Source organism: Pseudophryne corroboree, chromosome 6, assembly GCF_028390025.1.
Source record: "Pseudophryne corroboree isolate aPseCor3 chromosome 6, aPseCor3.hap2, whole genome shotgun sequence".
Classification (NCBI taxonomy): Eukaryota; Metazoa; Chordata; class Amphibia; order Anura; family Myobatrachidae; genus Pseudophryne; species Pseudophryne corroboree.
In genome coordinates, this window is record NC_086449.1 from 774170079 (window position 1) to 774179634 (window position 9556).

At 51.0% G+C, this 9556-nt stretch overlaps 1 protein-coding gene across 3 annotated transcripts in view; it reads left to right on the forward strand.

Moving 5' to 3' along the window:
- The first annotated feature begins 741 nt into the window (after positions 1–741).
- LOC134933461 (cationic amino acid transporter 2-like) overlaps positions 742–9556 on the forward strand; it is a 170239-nt gene continuing 161424 nt past the window's right edge. For 2 of the 3 annotated variants that reach the window (XM_063928686.1, XM_063928685.1), the window contains exon 1: positions 745–1074. The gene's annotated coding sequence lies outside the window, so the exon portion shown is untranslated. Of the gene's footprint in view, positions 1075–9556 lie in introns of all 3 variants that reach the window. The other variant, XR_010179710.1, reaches the window with a different exon arrangement.

The window sequence follows — 9556 nt, forward strand, 5'->3', positions numbered from 1 at the left end:
GTGCTAAAGGTGTGAGTCTCGAGAGGTATCTGGGTGAAGTGGTCGGAAAGCCACGCGGCGTGATTAAAAGCCCACCCATGGACAAGAATCCTCGCTATGTAAAAGAGAGAGACGGTAACCTGATGTGTGTAGCACTACTGGTCACAGAATGCCCTGGTACGTACTGATGTTCACCATATATATATATATGCCGCTGCGACTATGTGATGCGCTGGAGGAGGTGCCCTGATATGTGATCCACTGTAACTGTTATACTTTGTGCTGGAGGAGTGTTCACAAGTTATCCCTGCAATATCCCTGTTTGATGTTAAAATAAACCTTATGCTGCTTTATGAGATGGCCTGGCGCCCAATTCTTTATGCGCTGCACCGACACCTGTAGTCACTCCCACAAGGCACCTGTAATTAAACACCTGATTATTCAGGGGACCCTCTGGTATCTGTGCCTGAACCCATGACAAGCCGGGGTAAAGTAAGTGTGATGCACTATACACAGTGACTGCAGTTTTGCATACCTAGCAGAGGCGTCGGAACTGGGGGGGCAAGGGGGCAGCTCGCCCCCCCCAAACATAGAGAGGCGCCGATCATTTACAGGAGGAGCGGAGGAGCGATGTGCGGTCAGGTGAAAGACCGCACATTACATCCTCCGCTCCGTGCAGTGAACGTCTACTAATCAGTCCCAGCGCTACCCGCCCCGCAAGGTCTGCAAAGCAGGGAGGCGCTCTCCCTGCTCTGCTACCTTGCTGATATGCACTGTGCAGTGTTGCTGCCGGAGCTCCGCCTGTCACACTGACAGGCAGCATGAGCAGAAGCTCTTCACACTATGGTCTCCCCCCACGCTCCTCCCCGCTGCACTAGTCAAAACAGGCAGCAGTGTCGCCCCTCCAGTCCTCCCTCCCCACTGAAGACACAGCATCTTCAGCATCACTCACCCCTCCTTCACGTATGGGACAGCAATGCACAGACAGGAAGTCATGTGATGTACACCTGACTGTGCACTGACTGGAGGAGCCAGCAGCGACAGGAAGAGGAGCAGCCAGCCACACAGAGGGAGGAAGACTCTGCAGAGGCTCAGGTACTGTAGTGCTGCCTCATATAATTAAGGGGAGAGGGGGGAGGAGAGAAACTATCACATTAATGTGTGTTGGGGGGAGGGGGGTGTCATAATAATGTGTGCTGGGGGGAGGGGTGTTATAATGTGTGCTGGGGGAGGGGTGTCATATTGTGTGCTGAGGGGAGGGGGGTCATAATAATGTGTGCTGGGGAGGGGGGTCATAATAATGTGTGCTGGGGAGGGGGGTCATAATAATGTGTGCTGGGGAAAGGGGGTGTCATAATAATGTGTGCTGGGGAGGGGGGTGTCATAATAATGTGTGCTGGGGAGGGGGGTCATAATAATGTGTGCTGGGGAAAGGGGGTGTCATAATAATGTGTGCTGGGGAGGGGGGTGTCATAATAATGTGTGCTGGGGAAAGGGGGTGTCATAATAATGTGTGCTGGGGAGGGGGGTCATAATAATGTGTGCTGGGGAAAGGGGGTGTCATAATAATGTGTGCTGGGGAGGGGGGTCATAATAATGTGTGCTGGGGAAAGGGGCAGGGACGTGCAGTCAGGGGAGGCAGGGGAGGCAGTGCCTCCCCTGTCATTAGTGATTCCATTACTGATTAAAATAATATAAAGAAGATACTTATGACACATTCTGTGTCATAAGTATCTGCTTCATATTATTTAAAGCAACTTGGCTTGTAAATTGACTTTGGGAGGCACCAATAGTGGTGCCTCCAGCAGTCAATGGGACAGGGGACAAAGCGGGGGGCGGGGCCATGCTGCGGGCTGTAAAAGCCCGTTGGAAATCAATGAAGAAGCGGCACCATTAGAAGTGCCGCTGTGACAAAGGGGTGTGCTTTCACCCATGAAAGCACGCCCCTGTCAGATAGGAGGGATGTGATTGGCAAGCGGCTCCGTCACTGGAGCCGCTGTCAATCATCACTGGGTGGTTGCGGGGCGGGCATATGCGGAGGCAGTGCGGGGTACAGTGGTCCGGATTGGTGAGTAACCCTACAGGAGAATTCCCCGGTGTGCCTCAACAGTGTATGGGTCGGGTCCGCCTGTCATATGTGCGCCGCCCCCCCATCCGCGTCAGCTCTGTGTGTGAACTGTTTGTTTAACTGCGTGCGCTGCGGACATCAGCCGTTGCCCCCACTCGCCCCGCTGAGATCACCAGCCACGTGTACCCCCCCACTCGCCCCGCTGAGATCACCAGCCACATGTACCGCTCCCCCCCCCCCCCGCGATCACAAGATCACAAACCCCCCCCCGCGCTGCGATCACCGTTACGGGTGGTCCGTCCGTGCGGCCGCGACCACCCACCCCTTTTAACCCGCTCCCGCGACACTCTGCGCTGGCCATGTGGGTGCAGTGGAAGTCTGGCTCACTAGCCTTGGCCTCCCTGCACCACATATGTAGTGTAAAATGTCAGGACATCACTGCAGCACCACCCCGGCACCCATTTGCGCCTAGAATGGCAGTGTCAGCACCTGAGGTGAGGACTCTGAGGAGAGTCCTGCTGGCTGCTGATCCACTGCTGGTATTATGATTTTATATATATATATATATATATATATATATATATTTCTCTATCGTCCTAAGTGGATGCTGGGGTTCCTGAAAGGACCATGGGGAATAGCGGCTCCGCAGGAGACAGGGCACAAAAGTAAAGCTTTTACAGGTCAGGTGGTGTGTACTGGCTCCTCCCCCTATGACCCTCCTCCAGACTCCAGTTAGATTTTTGTGCCCGGCCGAGAAGGGTGCAATTCTAGGTGGCTCTCATAAAGAGCTGCTTAGAGAGTTTAGCTTAGGTTTTTTATTTTACAGTGATTCCTGCTGGCAACAGGATCACTGCAACGAGGGACAGAGGGGAGAAGAAGTGAACTCACCTGCGTGCAGGATGGATTGGCTTCTTGGCTACTGGACATGAAGCTCCAGAGGGACGATCACAGGTACAGCCTGGATGGTCACCGGAGCCACGCCGCCGGCCCCCTCACAGATGCTGAAGCAAGAAGAGGTCCAGAATCGGCGGCTGAAGACTCCTGCAGTCTTCTTAAGGTAGCGCACAGCACTGCAGCTGTGCGCCATTTTCCTCTCAGCACACTTCACACGGCAGTCACTGAGGGTGCAGGGCGCTGGGGGGGGGCGCCCTGGGAGGCAAATGTAAACCTTTAAAAAGGCAAAAAATACCTCACATATAGCCCCAGAGGCTATATGGAGATATTTACCCCTGCCTAAATGTACTAAATAGCGGGAGACGAGCCCGCCGGAAAAGGGGCAGGGCCTATCTCCTCAGCACACGGCGCCATTTTCTGTCACAGCTCCGCTGGTCAGGAAGGCTCCCAGGTCTCTCCCCTGCACTGCACTACAGAAACAGGGTATAACAGAGAGGGGGGGCAAAATAAATGGCAATATATTAATATAAAAGCAGCTATAAGGGAGCACTTAATCATAAGGCTATCCCTGTCATATATAGCGCTTTTTGGTGTGTGCTGGCAGACTCTCCCTCTGTCTCCCCAAAGGGCTAGTGGGTCCTGTCTTCGTATAGAGCATTCCCTGTGTGTCTGCTGTGTGTCGGTACGTGTGTGTCGACATGTATGAGGACGTTATTGGTGTGGAGGCGGAGCAATTGCCAAATATGAGGATGTCACCTTCTAGGGGGTCGACACCAGAATGGATGCCTTATTTGTGGAATTACGGGATAGCGTCAACTCGCTTAAGCAGTCGTTTGCCGACATGAGGCGGCCGGACACTCACTTAGTGCCTGTCCAGGCGCCTCAAACACCGTCAGGGGCTGTAAAACGCCCCTTGCCTCAGTCGGTCGACACAGACCCAGACACAGGCACTGATTCCGGTAGTGAAGGTGACGAATCAACCGTATTTTCCAAAAGGGCCACACGTTATATGATTTTGGCAATAAAGGAGATGTTACATTTAGCTGATACTACAGGTACCACTAAACAGGGTATTATGTGGGGTGTGAAAGAACTACCAGTAGTTTTTACCGAATCAGAAGAATTAAATGACGTGTGTGATGAAGCGTGGGGTGCCCCGATAAAAAACTGCTAATTTCAAAGAAGTTATTGGCTTTATACCCTTTCCCGCCAGAGGTTAGGGAGCGCTGGGAAACACCTCCTAGGGTGGACAAAGCGCTAACACGCTTATCAAAACAAGTGGCGTTACCCTCTCCTGAGACGGCCGCACTTAAAGATCCATCAGATAGGAGGATGGAAAATATCCAAAAAGGTATATACACACATGCAGGTGTTATACTACGACCAGCTATTGCGACTGCCTGGATGTGCAGTGCTGGGGTAGTTTGGTCAGAGTCCCTGATCGAAAATATTGATACCCTGGACAGGGACAATATTTTACTGTCGTTAGAACAAATAAAGGATGCATTTCTTTATATGCGTGATGCACAGAGAGATATCTGCACACTGGCATCACGGGTAAGTGCTATGTCCATTTCGGCCAGAAGAGCTTTATGGACACGACAGTGGACAGGCGATGCGTAGAGGAGTTATTTGGGGTCGGTCTATCGGATTTGGTGGCCACGGCTACGGCCGGGAAATCCACCTTTCTACCTCAGGTCACTCCCCAACAGAAAAAGGCACCGACCTTTCAACCGCAGCCTTTTCGTTCCTTTAAAAATAAGAGAGCAAAGGGCTATTCATATCTGCCACGAGGCAGAGGACGAGGGAAGAGACAGCAACAGGCAGCTCCTTCCCAGGAACAGAAGCCCTCCCCGGCTTCTACAAAAGCCTCAGCATGACGCTGGGGCTTCGCAAGCGGACTCGGGGGCGGTAGGCGGTCGTCTCAAGAATTACAGCGCGCAGTGGGCTCACTCGCAGGTAAATCCCTGGATCCTGCAGATAATATCTCAGGGGTACAGGTTGAAATTAGAGACAGAGCCACCTCGCCGTTTCCTGAAGTCTGCTTTACCAACGTCCCCCTCAGAAAGGGAGACGGTTTTGGAAGCCATTCACAAGCTGTATTCTCAGCAGGTGATAGTCAAGGTACCTCTTCTACAACAAGGGAAGGGGTATTATTCCACTCTTTTTGTGGTACCGAAGCCGGATGGCTCGGTAAGGCCTATTCTAAATCTGAAGTCCTTGAGTTCAGTTTCAGACGCTGCCGTTTGGTTTGTCCACGGCACCTCGGGTCTTTACAAAGGTAATGGCCGAGATAATATTTCTTCTTCGAAGAAAAGGCGTATTAATTATCCCATACTTGGACGATCTCCTAATAAGGGCAAGGTCCAGAGAACAGCTAGAGATGGGTTTAGCACTATCTCAAGAGGTGCTAAAGCAGCACGGATGGATTCTGAATATTCCAAAATCCCAATTAATGCCGACAACTCGTCTGCTGTTCCTGGGGATGATTCTGGACACAGTTCAGAAAAGGTTTTTCTTCCCGAAGAAAAAGCCAAGGAGTTATCTGACCTGGTCAGGAACCTCCTAAAACCAGGAAAGGTGTCTGTACATCAATGCACAAGAGTCCTGGGAAAAAATGGTAGCTTCTTACGAAGCAATCCCTTTCGGCAGATTCCATGCAAAGGGATCTGTTGGACAAATGGTCAGGGTCGCATCTTCAGATGCACCTGCGGATAACCCTGTCGCCGAGGACAAGGGTATCCTTTCTGTGGTGGTTGCAGGAGGCTCATCTATTGGAGGGCCGCAGATTCGGCATGCAGGATTGGATCCTGGTGACCACGGGTGCCAGCCAGAGAGGCTGGGGAGCAGTCACACAGGGAAGAAATTTCCAGGGAGTGTGGTCGAGCCTGAAAAAGTCTCTTCACATAAGCATTCTGGAACTAAGAGCAATCTACAATGCTCTAAGCCAGGCGGAACCTCTGCTTCAAGGAAGACCGGTGTTGATCCAGTCGGACAACATCACGGCAGTCGCCCATGTAAACAGACAGGGCGGCACAAGAAGCAGGAGGGCAATGGCAGAAGCTGCCAGGATCCTTCGCTGGGCGGAGAATCACGTGATAGCACTGTCAGCAGTATTCATCCCGGGCGTGGACAACTGGGAAGCAGACTTCCTCAGCAGACACGACCTTCACCCGGGAGAGTGGAGACTTCATCCAGAAGTTTTCCACATGCTATTAAACCGTTGGGTAAAACCAATGGTGGACATGATGGCGTCTCGCCTCAACAAAACACTGGACAGGTATTGCGCCAGGTCAAGAGATCCGCAGGCAATAGCTGTGGACGCGCTGGTAACACCTTGGGTGTACCAGTCGGTATATGTGTTTCCTCCTCTGCCTCTCATACCAAAGGTATTGAGGATTATACGGCAAAGTGGAGTAAGACTAGTGGCTCCGGATTGGCCAAGAAGGACTTGGTACCCGGAACTTCAAGAGATGGTCACGGACGATCCGTGGCCTCTACTTCTGAGAAGGGACCTGCTTCAGCAGGGTACTTGTCTTTTTCAAGACTTACCGCGGCTGCGTTTGACGGCATGGCGTTTGAATGCCAGATCCTAAAAGGAAAAGGCATTCCAGAAGAAGTCATTCCTACCTTGATAAAGGCAAGGAAGGAAGTCACCGCGAAGCTTTATCGCCGTATTTGGCGAAAATATGTTGCGTGGTGCGAGCAGCGGAGTGCTCCGATGGAGGAATTTCAACTGGGTCGTTTTCCTACATTTCCTGCAATCAGGATTGTCTATGGGTCTCAAATTGGGATCTATTAAGGTTCAAATTTCGGCCCTATCAATATTCTTCCAAAAAGAATTGGCCTCAGTCCCTGAGGTCCAGATTTTTATCACAGGAGTACTGCATATACAGCCTCCTGTGGTGCCTAAGGTGGCACCGTGGGATCTAAATGTAGTTTTAGATTTCCTCAAATCAAATTGGTTTGAACCACTAAAGAAGGTGGATTTGAAATATCTCACATGGAAAGTGACTATGTTACTGGCCCTGGCTTCGGCCGGGAGAGTATCTGAACTGGCGGCTTTGTTTTATAAAAGCCCTTATTTAATTTTCCATTCGACATAGGGCAGAGCTGCGGACGCGTCCGCATTTTCTCCCTAAGGTGGTATCAGCGTTTCACCTGAACCAGCCTATTGTAGTGCCTGCGGCTACAGACGACTTGAAGGACTCCAAGTTGTTGGACGTTGTCAGAGCCTTAAAAATATACATTTAAAGGACGGCTGGAGTCAGAAAATCTGACTCGCTGTTTATACTGTATGCACCCAACAAGTTGGGTGCACCTGCTTCTAAGCAGTCGATTGCTCGTTGGATTTGTAACAAAATTCAACTTGTACATTCTGTGGCAGGCCTGCCACAGCCTAAATCTGTTAAGGCCCATTCCGCAAGGAAGGTGGGCTCATCTTGGGCGGCTGCCCGAGGGGTCTCGGCATTACTACTCTGCCGAGCAGCTACGTGGTCAGGGGAGAACACGTTTGTAAATTTTTACAAATTTGATACCCTGGCAAAGGAGGACCTGGAGTTCTCTCATTCGGTGCTGCAGAGTCATCCGCACTCTCCCGCCCGTTTGGGAGCTTTGGTATAATCCCCATGGTCCTTTCAGGAACCCCAGCATCCACTTAGGACGATAGAGAAAATAAGAATTTACTTACCGATAATTCTATTTCTCGGAGTCCGTAGTGGATGCTGGGCGCCCATCCCAAGTGCGGATTATCTGCAATACTTGTACATAGTTATTGTTAACTAATTCGGGTTATTGTTTAGGAAGCCATCTTTCAGAGGCTCCTCTGTTATCATACTGTTAACTGGGTTTAGATCACAAGTTGTACGGTGTGATTGGTGTGGCTGGTATGAGTCTTACCCGGGATTCAAAATCCTCCCTTATTGTGTACGCTCGTCCGGGCACAGTACCTAACTGGAGTCTGGAGGAGGGTCATAGGGGGAGGAGCCAGTACACACCACCTGACCTGTAAAAGCTTTACTTTTGTGCCCTGTCTCCTGCGGAGCCGCTATTCCCCATGGTCCTTTCAGGAACCCCAGCATCCACTACGGACTCCGAGAAATAGAATTATCGGTAAGTAAATTCTTATTATTTTATTTATATTTACATATATATATATATATGTACTAGCTCACAGACGCCCACCGATCACCACCGCCAGCCACCCACCGCCGCCTGCCACCCATCACTTACCCCTGCCAGCCACCCACCACTCACCGCTGCCAGCCACCCACCGCCGCCTGCCACCCATCACTCACCCCTGCCAGCCACCCACCACTCACCGCCGCTAGCCACCCGCCGCCACCTGCAACAAATGGCGGTCACCGTCAGTGAGACCTCACCACCGCTGCACATGGGGGCCTCCGCCGACCACAGTCAGGTAATGTTCCCCTGCTGTCACCCACTCTCCCTGTCATTACCGTCTCTGTCCCTACTGTCACACTCTCTCTCCCTGCTGTCACTTTCGTCACTCTCTCTCCCTGTCGTTACTCTCTCTCTCTCTCTCTCCCTGCTGTCACTCTCATAACTCTCTCCCTGCTATCACTCTCGTAACTCTCTCCCTGCTGTCACTCTCATCACTCTCCCTGCTGTCACTCTCGTAACTCACTCCCTGCTGTCACTCTCGTCACTCTCCCTGCTGTCACTCTCGTCACTCTCCCTGCTGTCACTCTCATCACTCTCTCTCCCTGTCGTTACTCTCTCTCTCTCTCTCTCTCCCTGCTGTCACTCTCGTAATTCTCTCCCTGCTGTCACTCTCATCACTCTCTCCCTGCTGTCACTCTCGTCACTCTCCCTGCTGTCACTCTCGTCACTCTCTCTCCCTGTCGTTACTCTCTCTCTCTCCCTGCTGTCACTGTCGTCACTCTCTCACCCTGTCGTTACTCTTTCTCTCTCCCTGACGTCACTCTGGCTGTCCCTGCTGTCACAATTTCAGCTCATTCAGGGGGACATTTACTAAGCAGTGATAAGAGCGGAGAAGTGAGCCAGTGGAGAAGTGGCCTCATCAACCAATCAGCAGCTCTGTGTCATTTTATAGTATGCAAATTATAGATGTTACTTCAGTGCTGATTGGTTACCATGGGCAAATTCACCACTGGCTCACTTCTCCGCTCTTATCACTGCTTAGTAAATGTCCCCCTCAGTGTGCTACAATGTGAGTTTCGGCTCATCCAGTGTGCTACAATGTGAATTTGGCTCACCCAGTGTGCTACAATGTTAATTTTGGTTCATTCAGTGTGCTACAATGTGAATTTGGCTCATTCAGTGTGGTACAATGTGAATTTTGGCTCATTCAGTGTGCTACAATGTGAATTTGGCTCATTCAGTTAGCTACAATGTGAGTTTCGGCTCATTCAGTGTGCTACAATGTGAGTTTCGGCTCATTCAGTGTGCTACAATGTGAATTTGGCTCATTCAGTGTGCTACAATGTGAATTTTGGCTCATTCAGTGTGCTACAATGTGAATTTGGCTCATTCAGTGTGCTACAATGTGAATGTCGGCTCATTCAGTGTGCTACAATGTGAATTTGGCTCATTCAGTGTGCTATAATGTGAATTTTGGCTCATTCAGTGTGC